This window comes from Plecotus auritus, assembly GCF_963455305.1.
Source record: "Plecotus auritus genome assembly, chromosome: 4".
NCBI lineage: Eukaryota > Metazoa > Chordata > Mammalia > Chiroptera > Vespertilionidae > Plecotus > Plecotus auritus.
In genome coordinates, this window is record NC_137775.1 from 74,547,107 (window position 1) to 74,563,097 (window position 15,991).

A 15,991-nucleotide genomic window follows, 5' to 3' on the forward strand; every position below is an offset into this window, starting at 1 on the left:
CAAGCTTGAATTTTATTTTTATTTCCACCTGGCATTGTATACTTCCATCGTTTTCTTCCTTCTCCTGTGTCAGTGCTGCCCCTTCAGTACATATCCATTTGTCACAGACTTTGTCAGAAGCACGTGCCATTTGGCCTTAAACGACCTGACACAGTTGGCAAATCAATGGGATCCCCTCCGGCTGGTCATTTTTTTCAGAAAGCCTCACATAAAAAACATCTACTCAAGGTGGATTCACTGACTGGCTTCAGAGAATAAATGACAGACAACGTAGGTTAATGCTGCAATAGTAGTATAGGCTTACCGTTTATTCCTTAGCAACAGAGCTGATTTTCACAAAAGGACTACACTAGCTGAGCTTAGGGGGAAAACATGCTTTGAAGAACAGACTTGTTTTCATGGACATAATTTGACCACCAGTGTACTTGTACCGACATTGTTTGTTTTTACAATGAGAGGATCGTTTGTGGCAAATTGTGTCTTTCCCACAAGGAAGGCAGACAGCTAAATGAAGAATCATAACTAGTGTTTGGATGGCTGTGTCCAGAAACAGGATGGGCCATCGGCTATCCAACCACCCTTGAGGTTTGTGCAGTAGCCCTGATGCTATGTCTTAATTCATGCCAGATGCTTTGTGTGAGGCGGCCGTGCTAATCTCATCCACTTGCAAGGATTCCTGTTGGAATGGGTATGGGGCCTAATGCTGGTTTCTGCGTTAAGAGTGAAGTTCTTTCTGGGGAAAGCAAATAGGATGTAAGTTAAAGGTAGTGATCTGTCCTAGACCTTCTAATATCTGGAATTATACATATAATTGATGCTACCATTGTCAGACCCCAAGAATGGGAATGAGGTGCTGCTTAATAATGAGCGACTCTGAAGTAGCAGAGCCGAGAAGTAGAAGAAACCTGGCTCTTGATCAATTGTTGAATGGATTGAAGCTCCTCCCCCACCCCAGGTGCCTGCCCAACCTCCGGATCTAATTATGAGACCACTTATGTCCTATTTTTAAATATGGCTTGAATTAGAGTCCCTTTTAGTTGCAGGTAAATCATCTAATTTCCATAATGTGATTAAACTTTATTTTAGTCTATGATTTCAGCTGTAACTTCAGCAATAATAGGAGTTTATTATAGTAGAAAGAGCTCTATACCCATAATCATAACATTCAACTTCTAGTCCTGACCTTGCCATGACTTCTCTTTGTGACACTATGCCAATCATTTGAAAAGTCAGGGACTGCTACTTTAGAAACTGTATTGTATCAAATAACAAAGCTTCCCAGTATATCATTCTCTCATTTATACATTTTGTAAATTGCCAGTAAGAAGTTATTCAGGCTAGCCTTGGACTAGTATTAGTTTACAATCTTGCTTCATTGTGTAACTAGAGGCCCAGTGCACGAAATCCATGCACTGGTAGGGTCCCTAGCAGCTGCCAGCTGCCAGCCAGGTACTCCCTCCCTTCCCCCGGCTGGCCCCACCCCCTGGTCAAACTCCAGAATGAACTCCTGCTCGAGGGGACAATTTGCATACTATGCTTTTATTATATAGGATAAGAATAAAAAAAATAAGAATTAAAAAATGGTAGAATACATAGAAAGAGAGTATAGATCGGTAGTAACCAACAGCTGAGGTTTAGGGGGAATAGGGAGATGCTAGTCAAAAGGTACAGGTCTTCAGTTATAAGAGTAATAAGTTCTGGGAATCTAATGTACAGTATAGTAACTATACTTTGTAATAGTCTATTGTATACTTGAAATTTGCTAATAGAGTAGATGTAAGTGTTCTCATGATACACACAAAAAGGTAATTATGTGAGATGATGGGTATATTAATAAATCTTATTAATTATTACTTATTCAATTAAATCATTTAATAATGTATATACTAGTATATATATATATATATATATATATATATATATATATATGAAATCATCACTCTGAATACTTTTTCAATTATACCTCCATAAAGCTGGGGGAGAAAGAATAAAGAAATAAAGCAGAAAGCAACAGGGTTAAAAATGAAATAAAATCCTCTAAATAGTGTTTACCAACTAGATTGTCATATGTTGATTCAATTGATTATTGAAATTACCTAATTCTAACCATAATTCATATATCAATTAGAAGACAAAATGTTATTATTGATTTGGTAATATTCTTCCAAGAGGAGATGTGATGGAACAATAGATTGTTTAAAATGTTTTAAATGTTCAAAGTATTTGATAGCTTATAGATACTGTACCTGAGGCTCCAACATTACCTTGAGATTTGATGACTGACTAGGCATCAGAATACTCATGGTTAGGGTTTATACAGGGGTCCTCAAACTTTTTAAACAGGGGACCAGTTCACTGTTCCTCAGACCGTTGGAGGGCCGGACTATAGTTTTAAAAAAAAAAGCTATGAACAAATTCCTATGCGCACTGCGGGCCCGGTACGAGTTGGCTGCTAAGCAGGACAGGCAGCGGCACCCGGCGGGCCGGATAAATGTCCTCGGCGGGCCGCATGTGGCCCATGGGTCGTAGTTTGAGGACCCCTGGTACATTGAAAAGTTATAGATTAAAAGTAGCAAAAGGAATGACATACATGGTGAAGCCATGGAGAAAGCAGGCGCAAGCTTCAGGTGCCTTTTCCTAGGGGAGATGTGTGCGCAGCACTTTATTCTCTCAGACATGATGTGTGGCAACCCCACTGAAGTGTTGCCAATCAGGAAACTCACTTAAGCCTTGATGCCCAGGGTGTTTATCTGGGTCATTCACAAGGCACAGATTTTAGCTAATCCGGCTTCACCTCCTGCAGCCTTCCAACAGATACAACATAGTCCAAAACCCAGGTTTAAAAACAAGCTTTCCTTGTAAATCACACCATTAGCATAAACTATTTGGCACAGCCCAGGGTGTCAGGGACCAAGCACACTGTTATCAGGCAGCACGTTCTAAGGCTCAGAGGCTGTCTTCCAAAAAGCCAGTAAGAGCCCACCTTTCCTTTGGAATATGTAGGGTTTGAGCACTCAAGCCATTCTAAGTTAACTGTTGCATCAATATCATGATAAATGTTGTATTTTTTATAGAAATTCTAGTAAATGGTACATGATTGGACAAATAATACACTCCATAATAATAAATTGAAACACAAAATCATTTCGATGACAGTAAGTCAGGCAGGAAGAAATAAAAACTGATAATTTTGAAATAAAGCAAGGCCCAATTTGAGTTTCATATTTGCTTTCATCAACTCATTGGTAAAATATCAACCATGAAATGCTGAAGGCTTTCAAGGGGAAGAGAAAAGAAAGGCATAGGGTGTGATGTTTCTGAAAGAAAATACTTAGTAATTGTGATAAACAGAAAAATGATTTTGCTCCATCTATAAGGCACCCCCATTTGGCTACAGGAGTCAGCAGTCTGCTTTCTGTATGGGGCATAATCTCAAAACCAACCCAGGTAATATCACAGACGGGAGGAGGTTTGCTTCTTTGAACTTGGTACAGTGTAGCTTTAAATGAACATTTTCACTTTTGCAGAATTTTCTTATGAGTATATGTGGCATCATGAATGTGAGTTTAAATAAAACATCAGAAGACTTTGAAACCAGGATAAGTATTTTGTAACAGTGAGCCAGTTTTCTTCTTTTCCTTTTTTTATGGTTCAGTAAGCCTAAGAAAACAATGGGATAAAACCAGAAAAATTTTAATGCTTAGCATATAATGAGATACAATGTTAAGAATGGGTAGAATAAGATTTATTCCTCCATGCAACTACTTAGGCATTTTTGAGAATAACTGTTTCTTTGTGATTATTTAAATATGTATGATCAAATTATTCTAGTATTTTCCCTCTCATTTTACTTTCATTTTCCTCTGTATCTTACATGAATAATGAATGCTTAATTTTGATAACAGCAGGAGAAACTAAAAGAGTGCTCTAGAACTAACATGTGGAAAGAACAAAGTTTTTATTCACATACAACTATGTTAAAATGTATACATGTTATATATACTAGTATACTGGAGATATAAACTTTCTCCTAACACTCAGGAGCAATAACTGAACTGAATTGGTATGTTTTATAGTAAAAAAAATAAAACTGCTTTTACCTTCACCACCAGATGGCTGAAAAACCCATGTCAGTCCTTTGAGTGTTGCCCATTGCCTCCCTTTGCGGTTGTAGAGTAAAAGCCTGGGGTGGCTGGAGCCCGGATTATGAGGGAACAGCCCTTGCTCCGTAGTTCAGCTTGGCTGCTACGAAAATGCTTGTTGTGTCATCCCCAAGCTCCTTTCAGAGACAGGTTAATCTGCCAAGTGATTCCAACCCTTTTCATACCAAAACTGGCTCCCAGGATCTTCTCTGCATCCCTCTGGCTCCTGGTGCTTAGCTAATTAGTGGTCAGGTCCCAATTGTCCCCTCTGCATGCCTAATTAGAAACCTGAGGTTCCTCTCTCTCTCTCTCTCTTACTAGCCCTTCATCAGTGAGGATTCAGTCCAACTATTCTGTGTCCGAATACAAAAGCCTTCATTTGTTCCTGCTCTCTCCTGCTTCATGAAGATTTGCTTAATCTCATTTGCTGGAAATTGACACAGAGACTGACTCAGTGTCAGAATTTGGGAGCTTCGGAATTCTCAAAACACACAGAATTGTCTAAATACTCTTTGATGGGAAAATAAAATTTCATTTTGGTAGCAAAGAAGATGGTAATGAATTTTAGTCTCAATAATTTCTCTGTTACATAGGAACATGACAAAATGTGTCAAGCCTCAAATGTCTTAGCACTTACAAAATTTTTACTATGGCTGTGTTGTATGCAAAGATTGCTTTTAAGTCATAGGCCCTATAGAATACTATTTGAAATAGTGAACCTCAAAAAATCATTTTTTTTTTCTTATTCATTGTGTAACTTGGTTAGGTTACATGTCTTATAAGTTTTGTTAACTAAAATAGTAGAGAGAACATTCAAGATCCTCTGGCTTTGACATGGATTTGTTCTATGATTTATTACAAGTCACTTAACTTACTGGAAGCATAAAATGAAGAAGCAATAGAATATTCACTCAAATTCAATATCTTTGGCACTATTTTATTTAAGGATAGCTTTTCATTTTATACATAAATATACATATATTTCAAAATATACATAAGAATTTTTTTCTTTGAGTTACCAGTTTATTTTAATAAAATGAGAGAATGGAACTAAAGTGTTCTTAACTAGGGGTTTATCTTTGAAAATACACATGCTTAAAATTCGGATTCAGTAGATGGGTACCAGGGTAATTTATAACTCCTTGCAATTTTGATGTGTACTTCTATATGAGAATCACTGAACTAGGTATCTGATGGCATTTTCTAGCCGTGAACTTGTGTGATATTAGGGAAGAAGCACAAAGGTTTCTATTTCATATATACTGATTCCTCATAATTTATCACTTTAAAAGAGAAATAAAAGAAGGTCTGAAAAACAGAGTAATTTATCCCTTGAGTTTTTAGCAGCATATTTCATTGCATCTTCTATTTAAAGGCACTATTCTCTTTTGGATTTTCCCATCTGTTTCAGTGCTTTTGTTTTTAACACAAAGAAAATAAATCTAAGTTTTTCATTCTAATCCTTTTGTGATTGGAGGATAATAATATAGTTTTCTCCTCACTTGTAATAACTTAGTGAACTCTTACTCTTTATGTATTGACATTTGCTAATCAGAAAATCTGTGCGTGAAATTATAGATTTTCACAGAGACTGAATATAATGGTTCACATCATTTTGAGAGTATTAAAAAATAATCAATGATTGATTGATTGTAATGATATCCCAAATATTCAATGAAATCTTTTGATTAAACTGATTAGTTGCAACATCTGAAGTACTGAGAGTATAGCCATAAATTTAATCTTAACCTTGATGTATTAGCTAATAACAAAACCCAGTTAACAAAGACACTGTGTGAATTAGGTAAAACAAAATGATTCATTTGGTCCTGTCCATTCTAAAAAGCCTGTTTTGTCTATATAGAATAAAATCTATCTAAATATTTTTATTACCCAAATTTCTATCTGTTGTGACACAGATCCTTACTTTAAGAATTTACTGAAAATAATGCAACATTGCATTTATGAAAGTGGTTCATGTTAATGGGTGTCAGTTTCCTATTCTTACTACAATACAGTAGATTATAGGTTTGTTTTCCTTGTATAATCCATAACCATGACTAATATAGAATTTTAGTTCATTTATCATATGGTTTGTTTTAAATATAGTCTCAATTGTTTATTTGATCACAGTTAATTTGCCTTTCAGTAGCATCCCATTTCTTCCCCACTGATCTTGTTTTGAATAGGTCAGCCTTGATACAAATGATCAAAAATGTTTTAACTATATGCCAAACAAAAGTAGACAGAAACTGAGAAAAGATTTGTTGAGCCACCTGAGTGAAGAAATACATGGGCTTTAGTACTTTGACTTGTGAAATCTATTTTTGAAGCTCAGACATATTTTTCCTTTTTCTTATTCCAAGATTCATTATAGAGAAGTGAGATTTACTAGACAGTTAAATTTTGAGCTTTAAGAAATCTATGGAACAGAACTGAATTTCATAAATAGTGTGAGAACATAACAGATTGGTGAAAGGAACTTTATTTTCAGACTCTCTAATAAAAATGGACAGTTCCCAGAAATCACCCAGCTTAAAAATTATTTAGAATTTATTGAAAACCATTTCCATTGCTAATATTAGCCAACATACATCAACAAATGGTTTATTTTCAAAGAATTATGAGACAAATGTAGCTTCAATTTGGTTCAATACAAACATTGTACTTTTAGATTATCATTTGTTTACATATATAACTACAACTAGCACTCAACTGTAGGCTTCACAATTTATTTCTGAGAATTTATTAAATAAGTTAAGTGACTTCCAATAAGTTAAATGACTTGTAATAAGTCGTAGAACAAATCCACTGTAATTTTTTGTATCCTAAAAATCATTCCTTCTGCCATTTAGATAGATGCCACTTTTTATTGGTTAAGTCTATATAAGATTTTTAATGGCTATATTGTGTTCATATATTACTTTAAAGAAGATAATAAGAGAGAAACACATCTTCCTTCAGAAGAACAGGTTCACTTCCACAGTTTATTAACTAAAAAGAACAGTGGTCAAGGAGAGTCAATCCTTTATCTACATCAATTAAGAATGCCATTATGTTCTAAATATGTCATCCTAACTTCCCAATCTGTCTGTGAGGAGTTTATTATTAGTGAAAAGTTTAGGAAATTTTGAGTTAGGCAATGGATATATATTTGTGAACACAGGCATATGTGCAAGTGTGCATGCACGTATGTACGTACATAAACAGAAAAGAGAATTTGTCTATTGTCTATAGTCTTTTGCCAATCACCCTGATTTAAACAGAAATTATAAGCTTTCTAAAAATCAAGTTCTGGAGTACATGTCAATTACTTCATATTTGATCTTATAAACATTCTATAAATATATACATATTCATTAGAGCCAACAGATAAATAGCTTATTTATGTAAATGATGAACAACTTTGGTTTGGAATGAGAGAGAGTGTCTTGTGGCATCATCTTGATTCTCGTAGGGTGAAATTTCGCAGCATGCTCTTTCGAAACCAAAGGCTGCACATTCAAAAGGGGCTTTGGAGATAGACAGCTTTGCCTTCACTAGTGTTACCTCATATAAGTCACTTAATATTTCTAAGCCTCGATCAGTTAATTTTAATAATGGACAAATTAATAGCAGCTACTTTGCAATATTGTTATGAAGATTCAATGAGATACCACATGTAAATGCTTAACCTAGTGCCTCTCACATATAATTAACAAATATTTATCATGTTTGCTACTGCTGCTGCTGCTGATTTAATTGTGAGAGAGAAAGAGAGAGAGAAAAGAAAGAGAGCAAGAGAGAGGAGAGAGAGAGAGAAGGAGATAAAGAGAGAAAGAAAATAAAGGATGAATGAATGAATGAATGAATATCAGGTCTTTATCTATATCTCTTTAACTATTTTTTAGATTTTCTCATGAGTACAGAGTCTGTACTCATGCCAGGATTCCAGAGAGTCCACAGCTGGTGATAGCTTTTGTCCAGGCTGTTGGGGCTCTTGGGACACCCTTTAAAGCTCCATGTGAATTTGCTACATTTCAGGTGAAAGGCTCTGTCTGACAGACACAAAGCAAAACATGGCAGCCTAATCTCTTTCTCTTCAGGCATCAAGACTTTATATGGTTAACTCCACCTAAAGCTTATTAAAACATGGGGTTGGGGAGTGGATCTCCCCCTTGCAGGTTCTTGCCTCACAAAGTTTGAAGAATAAAATTCTAGGACTAAAAGGACTTGTTAGTAAAAGGGTGAGAATTTGTTGGAAGCAAATACAAACTCCCATTTAGGGAGGGGTTCTTGAGGGGGTAACCCACTAAGCCCCTTTTTCTAAGGTTTATAAATGCTGTAGTTCTTTGTCTCTTCATGCTCCCTTCTAATTGGACCCCTTCCCCATTTTATGATCCTGTGCTTTTTCTAATTGGTCACTCTTTTATAGAATATCAGCTTCAAAGTCCAAAACCCACGTGGTGCCCCCCTCGTTCTCTCCCCTTTATCTTGCAGCATTCCTCTATCTCAGGTGAAAATATGTCTCCTTCTTTTAGGCATCTGTGGACATTTCTCTATACTCAGTGAAAGTGTGTTTCCTTCTTCCCCACACTCTGTGACTTTTCTGTATCCTCTGTGAATGTATGCCTTCCTCTCCCCTTATTCTGTGGCACTTTTCTATTCTCTGTGAATGTATGCCTTCTGGCGGCTCCAAGCCCTCACCTATGCATTCCTCTCCCATGGACCCTCTTTATTCCTCAGACTCCCTAAATCTGCCTATTTTATCTCTAAAATTCCTTTCATTAACTGATTTAAATTGGCCTTCTTTGCCGTCTCAGAGCAAGAAAAACTCTCTTCCTCTAACTGCTGTGTTTAAAACACTGAGACAAAAAAAGTTTACCCTCCTAGTTAAAAACATCTGAAACGAAAAACTCAAAAGAGAGCAGTGTGATTGGCATGGATATAAGTGTGAATGAGTATAAAAACATAAATGTAACATAAATATAAGACTGTCATGTTATTTCTGATCCTTTAAATGTGTTTTTTTTTGGGGGGGGGGATAGAATTTTTAAAATATATGTTTTTATTGATTTCAGAGAGAAAGGGAGAGGAAGAGAGAGATAGAAACAAAACGTCAATGAAGAGAGATAATCATTGATTGGCTGCCTCCTGCATACCCCCTACCAGGTATTGAGCCTGAAACCCAGGTATGTGCCCTGACCTGGAATGAAACCATGACCTTTGGGTTCATAGATCTATGCTCAACCACTGAGCCACCCAGCTGGGCTGATCCTGCACGTTTTTTAAATGTGTGCATTCAAGAGTTACTTTTTGTCAGAAAAATGTGGATCCCAATTTTTTTCTGTGGTGTTGTGTGCCTTCCAGGACTTCTTTTTGTAGTTCACTGGCACATCATAGAAGATGTATTTTACAAAAAGGAAGACAAGGTTCATAGAAGTGAAGCAGGTTTCTTATGGTTATACAGTAATACATACAGATATAGCAGCCTTAAGACAGATCTGAAGACCACATGCTTCTCTTGAAATTCTTTTCTGACCTTGCTTGCCTCTGAAAATATCAGAGTCTGAGTTCAATTGCCCACAGGACTCGAGAAACTGGGGAGGAGGAGAATCCCACAAGTAAATCAGTATTTCAGAGACTCCATAATACATCACAATCACCTGTGTCATTTCTAAAAACATATCTCCTGGGGATTCTGATTTAGTAAGTAGGAATTGAGGGCTGAGCCTCCCTATTTTTAAAAGACTCCACAGAAGATTCACATGCAGAAGCATAATGCATAAATACTAGGCTATCCATACTCTCTGGAGGCTGTCTGGAGAAGGTCATGGGCATGGTGTAAGTTCATGTTTGAAAGCCTTCTGTATGGAACCCTGAGTGTGCAGCCAGTGTAATCTGAATTGGAAACTCGCACTGAGAGGTAATGGGAGGACAGGTTGATTCAGGGAATAGGTGATCTGATGCCGCCACAGAGACTAAAATTTAAGCATTGGCTTCTCATCTCTCATCTGCAGAATAACTGGAGCTGAGGAGAGTTTATAGCTAGAATTATAAAACATAAATTTAGGATGAAGACTGATAAGATGCTAAACGTTTCTTTCTCAAGTGGGAATTTTTTATTCTTTTTTTGAAAAAAGTGCTATCCTAAGCTAGTTTTGTGAGCACTTCCAGAAGTGCTAGTCATCAAGGATATATGGCTATTTTAGAAGGCATTGTTTCAGAAAGAGCTGGGTGATCCCTTAAGGGACATTGCTGAGGACTGATTTGAAAGGCTATTGAACAAAATGGGGCCTTGGGGATTTTTTTCCAGAATATGCAACTTTAACTAAATTATTTTGTGATGCTTGCAGAATAGCTGGAATTTAATATGCCAACCTCTTGCTAGACAGCTGAATTTTTTCTTCAAAATTTGGGTAGAGCTTCATGTATAAATTATATAAAAGGTAAACTGGAACCTTAATGCTGCAAGCAGCCTGGCCTATGCTGCAGACTATTATTCAGTAGGTCTTGCTAAAGTTTAGTAGAGAACCAGAGCTGCAGAGGGAATGCTGGCTAGGAAAGATACAGTTATTTCATTAGTAGAAATGCAGTGAGAGAAACTTACAGCATCTAGGTACAATTGCACCGGACCGAAGAGGTGAAGGAATTCAGGATGTTAGTCCCTAGGCTTATAAGCAAGTTATTAGAGCTTAGTTGACTTCTAAACTAGACATGTAATATGGATAATAATTTAAAATCTTATAAACTCAGCAGCTTTCCTCTTTGATAGGATACTCACCCTAGCCAAGTCATTTAATGAAAAGCTATTGACTATAGTAATTGGAAGAGCTATAGCAAAAGCTGGGCATGCAAACTACTTTAGAACTTGGATCAATTTATCCAACTGCCTAATGCTGATTGTGGGACTAGAAAAGGGCTTTGATTTCTCTCCCTGTAATTGTGGTTCAATGCACTCTAGACATTGGTATGATATTTGCATTTGGTCAGTGAGATATGGGCAGAATCAGAAACAGCCAGTTTATGAAACATAAAAAGAAAAAATGGAATGGGTGGACTCCAGCAATATAGGTACTCAGAGAAAAATGAGAGTTGTTTGTGGTATCATGAGGTAAGAGGAGTCTAAGAGGAAATTTTCAGATATGCATTGCAGATTGGTAATTGCTGTCTCACAAGTCTCAGAACAGATATTTATTGCCTTGATACAGATTTTAGAAGTCCAATTTTCATCCTTCAGATGACTAGAGTATATCAAGTGAATGACTTCAACCCAGAAATTACCCAAGGTGACAATATAAAAATGTATTTATACAAATTAAAGCCTCAATGCCAAAACTATTTAGTGAAGATGTGTACTCACTGAATAATTTAAATTTTAAATAAAAAACTATCAAAATTTGACATTTAATATGTTTTATTAAATGTGCTGTATATATGTGTGTGTATATATAGATATATATATACAAAAATGAATGATTTTTATAATGGGAAAAGGCTCTAAAGAATTATATTTTAATCCAGCTATAAATATATTTAATAATTAAAAATTTACCCCAAATTTTCAATTTTAAGAATAACTCAATATAACAAGAAAAAAAAGAGAAAAAATAATTCCCCCATAGCCTCTTGTGCATTATTGGGAACCGTTATACTACACTGATAATAATAATTAAAAAATTCAAAGCTTTGAAACCTTATTTTAAGAACATGAACTACTGGTCACTTCTCCCAAGTGGTACCAACTACCACATGTAAGTCATCAGATGTTTGTTCTTAACCTGTTCCAGCAGATAGAGAGAGCAGACAGATTTTTTCTTAAAATTTGCTGACCGAACTAGCTTAATCAATAGATTTCTGTTGTCTGTGCTCCCAGTTTTCCTTTGATCCTATGTGTGATTAATTGAAGCAAATGTATCTGCAGTTACACTAAACTTTTGAGGTCGTTTTTTGTATGTTTTGGCATTTTAAGGTAAATATACATACTTTAAAATAAATGTTAACTAAACCTAAAGCAAAATTTAAAATTGATACTAAAACTTCCAAAATAATATAATGTGCAGAAGCATTTTCAGTTTATTTCATAGTGTCTGAGTATAAGTTGGTGCTTAGTATTGTCTCTGAGAAAAAAAGAACCACATAAATAAAGGCCTTAACTCATACAATTAAAAATTCAAAACTAAACTATAATTAATGTCATTCTGATTTCTGTATACATATATGCAATTGCAGGGACCACCATGAAATATTAGTAAATTAAAAAAATATATTTACACAGGACAACATTTACAATACGCATTTTAAAGAGTATTCCTATAGTTTAAGGAAGAGCCTAGTTAATATTATTTTAATAAAGTGGATTTATTTTGTACTGCATTCCCATTTTCCTTTCTGTGAGTGATGGATTTATGGGTATATAATACATTGATGTAATGTAGAAGATGTTATGTGTTATATGCTATGTGTATAAATTTTCTTGGATATATGATAAGGAGAACTTTAAAAGAAAGTTAGAGCAAGGAAATGAGAAGAGAATCTTGAATGGGTCTGCAATTGCCTTATAAAGACTTTTTCTTATTTATTTGTATTTTGTATTACTAAAGTTTTTTTTGTTTGTTAGTTTGTTTTTATCATAGTGGATATTAAGATATGCCTTAAGCCCGGCTGATGTGCTCAAGCATAGACCTATGAACCAGGAGGTCATGGTTCTATTCCTGGTCAGGCCACATGCCCAGATTGCCAGCTCAGCCCCCAATAGGAGGCATGCAGGAGGCAGCCCATCTATGATTTTCTCTCATTATTGATGTTTCTATCTCTTTCTCCCTCTCCCTTCCTCTCTGAAATCAATTTTAAAAATATTAATAAAAGAAAGATATGCCTTAATTCCATTGTGGGTGGAAATTTAGACTGGCAAGACTCTATTTGCCTGAATCTTGGAAAATATATTAGCAGATTAGAAAAAGATATCTGATATTGATTGAGTCTCTCATAGAGTGATGACAAATTAACTTTGTATTTATAAAAAGAGAGATGATATGGATATGGACAGCTGTGATATAGAACATGGGAAATGTAATAAGCAGGAAAAACTGAGGATATACTCTGGACAAGTGGGCAGAACAGGGATATGTCCAAGCCAGTTAGGGCAGATTTCCACCTTTAGTTTTTATCTAAGTTCTCTCAACCAATTTTTAAAAATACTTGCTCTGCACTTGATTTAGAATATAAATTCAGTCTAAGGGTATCAGATACCTCAAATAAGAATATAAGGATTGCATGGGAAATGCTTACACTAAAAAATATTATTTTTATCTGAACTTCAAATTAATTGGTGTCTGGTAGTTTAACAACCAAACACAATCTAATTTTAGAGAAATTTATATATCAATCATCATGAAAGGAAAAAATATATTTCAAGTAAATTCTTCTAGAACTGCTTAGATTATGGAGGGAGCAAAAATAATGAGGATAAGAATGAAACATCCTCTAGGCCCGTGGTCTGCAAACTACGGCTCGCGAGCCACATGCAGCTCTTTGAGTGTGGCTCTTCCACAAAATACCACAGCCTGGGCGAGTCTATTTTGAAGAAGTGGCATTAGAAGAAGTTTAAGTTTAAAAAATTTGGCTCTCAAAAGAAATTTCAATCATTGTACTGTTGATATTTGGCTCTGTTGACTAATGAGTTTGCCGACCACTGCTCTAGGCTGTCAATTTAATCAAACTAATAGGACCAGTGCCTGAGGTGCTTACTGACAGGCTTAATTAGTCAGAACCCCAAATAACTTGTTAGTTCTTGTTGTTCATGTAATTAACGGTAGATCGAAGAGTAGAAATTCTAGCCTCAAGCAAACTTATAACATTTATATAGTTAAGTCCTTTTCACAGGCTCCTGTCACATTTTGACAAAGGTTGTCTTAGTGGACATCTGCTTTTGCTCTCAGTGATGACCTGTGATTGCATCAGATCAATTGCCAGTAACTAGATCAATTTATATAAGATCTGTCCTGCATATTCAGAAAGCAAGATAATTCTTGTCACATATATGTGAAAGACTGCACCAGAAAATTAATAAGTATAATGTCAATGGAGGACCCAATATCTACTCTTTTTTTAAAATCTTATACATTATAAATCCCATGAATTTTTAAATATATATTTCATGTATTAACTTTTGGCTGTTAAAGGGAGGATCTCAAAATTTCTTGAAAATCTGAAGTTTTCAGTTGCTAGAAAATATGTATTTTTCTGTTACCAGAAACTCTTTTTGCTACAATAAGAGAGTTAGACTGGATGAGAATAAAATCTGATTTAAGCAGAAAAAGTCAAACAGAAAAATAGATCCTGGGCACTATAAGAAGCAAATGTAGTACAGATTTCTGAACTGTGCAGATCATCTTATAAATCCATTGTAAATAAGTTTATAACAAAGCATATTCATTTTCAACTTAAAATCATGACTCTTCTGACAATGTTAGCTAAATATTATTTTGTTTTCAAATTTCATTGTCTTTTTTTGTATATTAAAATTGATTAATACATAGAGTGCTGAGCTATCTTACTACCAAAACAACATAACCAGAATACCCTGCTTCACAACATTGTTGTGAAATATATTCTCACATATCTCATATCTTTGAGTTTTATATTGATAGTCCAATAACCCATCTACTCAGAAAGTAAGTTGTTTAGTAGGATTATCAGTCCAGAGTGATGCCGTCTCTCCCTCTACATGATTGAAAAATGAAGAACAAGAATGACTTACTGGAGGCCCAGGGAATAAATATGGCCTCAAATGCCTTTATATTTGTTTCCCATTAGTTGGTCTGTAATAATTTATGTTTGAATTATCTCTTAGAATTTAATTTCAGGAAAATTTCATGTAAGAATCAAAATGTTCATCTTCTTTTAAATAATCAGGATATGTGGTAAATCCAGGCCAGATTGTAACATAAAAAAAAAATCCTGAGGTTGGTAGATTCTGCATGCTGTAGACATAGCTATATTTTTCTGCTTTCTTAGTTGTCTAAGTACTAAGGTCCTCTACCTTGTGTCTAATATGCTGCTGGGTAAAAGTGACAAAGTAATGAGAGCTTGTCTCATCTAGTCCCACACAGTGAGAAATTATCCCAAATAGTTTTAAATTTAGAAAAAAATAACCAAGATCTGGTGGAAAACAGTAACCTCATTAACATAGAACAGCAAGCACAAGGGAAAGAAAAAAATGGAGGAATTAAGTGTGCTTCATAGTCCCATTAGAATAACTTTTATATAATGATTTAAAATTTGTGGACACCAATTTTGTGTGTGTGTTTAATTTTTATCCTTTTTTATGTTGGGACGGTCATATTTGTGACCCTCTAAAGTACAATTTCTGTGTGTGAGAATGCTGATGAAGCCCCGAAGGAATGAGTGTATGTGGAGAGCTGCTACAGGGTTGGACAGGTTCAAGCCTCAGACTAATGAGAGGGCACGGTCCTTGCGTGGCAAAGCCACATGCAGGTCCCAGCTTGGAGGGCAAAGACCTCCTAGCAAATTGTAGCCAAAGGCTATAGTTGTAAGCTTGACCTTATGGTCTGAACCTGTGGTCCCACGTGGCTAAGTGATATAGGCTGTGGGAGATGCAGCAAGTAAACAAAGCTTGATCGGGTGCATGTAATGCACCACGAGAACCACGCCCTTACTTTGCCTCATGGAATCTGACTATAAAATAAATACTCGGCTTGCAGGACGTGGCACTGCCTCTCCATCAGAGAGGACAGCATCCCACCAGCCCCAGCTTTCTTCTCTTGTCTGTCTTTTCTTAATCCTTCACCACCCCCATCTCAGGCTCACTGAACCTGGCCGTGCTGGCGCGGCACAAGAATGTGTAT

At 35.7% G+C, this 15,991-nt stretch overlaps 1 protein-coding gene across 1 annotated transcript in view; it reads left to right on the top strand.

Moving 5' to 3' along the window:
• Positions 1-15,991, top strand: part of EYS (eyes shut homolog) — a gene marked incomplete at both ends in the record, with an annotated part of 1,444,019 nt that overhangs the window by 370,107 nt on the left and 1,057,921 nt on the right.